Source organism: Otolemur garnettii, unplaced genomic scaffold (assembly GCF_000181295.1).
Source record: "Otolemur garnettii isolate 467f Iridium unplaced genomic scaffold, OtoGar3 scaffold00016, whole genome shotgun sequence".
NCBI lineage: Eukaryota > Metazoa > Chordata > Mammalia > Primates > Galagidae > Otolemur > Otolemur garnettii.
In genome coordinates, this window is record NW_003852411.1 from 13,567,385 (window position 1) to 13,568,824 (window position 1,440).

Below are 1,440 nucleotides of genomic sequence, written 5' to 3' on the forward strand. Positions count from 1 at the left end.
GTGCTGGCCACATACACGGGGGCTGGCCGGGTCAAACTTGGCCCAGGCCAGTTAAACAACAATGACAACTGCAACAACAACAAAAAAATAGCTGGGCATTGGGGTGGGTGCCTGTAGTCCCAGCTACTTGGGAAGATGAGGCAAGAGAATCACTTAAGCCCAAGAGTTTGAGGTTGCTGTGAGCTGTGATGCCACGGCACTCTACCCAGGGCGACAACTTGAGACTCTAACTCAAAAAAAAGTCAATATGCCCAACCTTTTTGCTCTCCAACCATCTTCCTCACTGCCATTAAGGCTAGTTTTTAGTTTTCTAAGGCATAATTCTGGCCTTGTCACGTAGCTCCTCCTCAAACCTCTTCTATGACTCCCCATTGTCAATGAATAATGTCCAAACTCACTGTATTCAAGAGCTCTCAGAATCTGAACCCAAATTTAACCCTCACAGACCTCCATCCTCTATGTTCCTGCCACAATGGGCTTCAACTGAACTCCCCACACCGCCTCCCTGAGCGGGAGGACAATGGTTTATTCATCTCTGCGAGTTCCACAGCGCCCGCCAGCCAGCATCTAGCACATGGAGGTACTCGGCAGACATCTGTTTGGTTGAGCAGAGAATCTGTGCCCTTTGATCATCCTGGAAGCTCAGCTAGTCAGGGCACATTTTTGTCCTCTTATTAAAATGCACCCAGTGAAGTCAGCCTTCGGAGGCATGTGCCCTGCCCAAGGGAAACTACTACAATTCCCTGGAAACAGACAATTAAGATGTCAGGAATAAGTTTCTTTTATCGGGGGGCAGTCAGCAGTCCCTTTCCTCTCTTTTTACACAGAATCTCCTGCTTTCTGCAACCTTGGAGCTCCAGGAAGACCTCCAGGAGCTCCCCAGCAGCATGAAACCAGGTAGGACCAGGCTGGTCCCCCAAACCTAGAGAGCAACTATCTTCCTGGGAGCCAAAAGAGCTGGAAAGAAAGCACACTTGCCAGCAGTGGCCATGGATAGCATTAAATTCAAGCTTTTATAACAAGTTTTAAGAAAAATGATCCAGTCTGCAAATATTTTATGGTAAGCCCATGAGGACCCACAACCTTCCTACGTCCTTCACTGCACAGGAGACCCCAAGAGGGCCGCTGATTGCTGAGGAGGGGCCCATCTCCCTCCTCCAGGGAGGGCAGGAGACATCTCTCAGTCTTGTCCTCTTCCCTGACATCTCATCCTCCAGCAAAAGCCACCGAAGATAAAGGCCCCAGCTCTGTACCCCACACTGCATCTATGTTCCCAGTCTCATGTTCGAGGACCTGCCATTTCCAGGCTCCCTCCTCCCATCTCTGCCTCATTCCTGACAAGGCCTCTGCCCAACTGAGGCTCCTCAACATGCCACACAGCCCTGCCCACATGGGGCCTGGCTCTCACCTTCTCCCCTGCCTGTGATGGTGATGTCTGCC

The 1,440-nt window shown here is 50.9% G+C and overlaps 1 protein-coding gene across 1 annotated transcript in view; it reads right to left on the minus strand.

Annotated features, from left to right (window-relative positions):
- The window catches only part of QSOX1 (quiescin sulfhydryl oxidase 1), a 50,925-nt gene that overhangs the window by 31,669 nt on the left and 17,816 nt on the right, over nucleotides 1-1,440 (minus strand). The gene's annotated exons all lie outside the window — the stretch shown is intronic.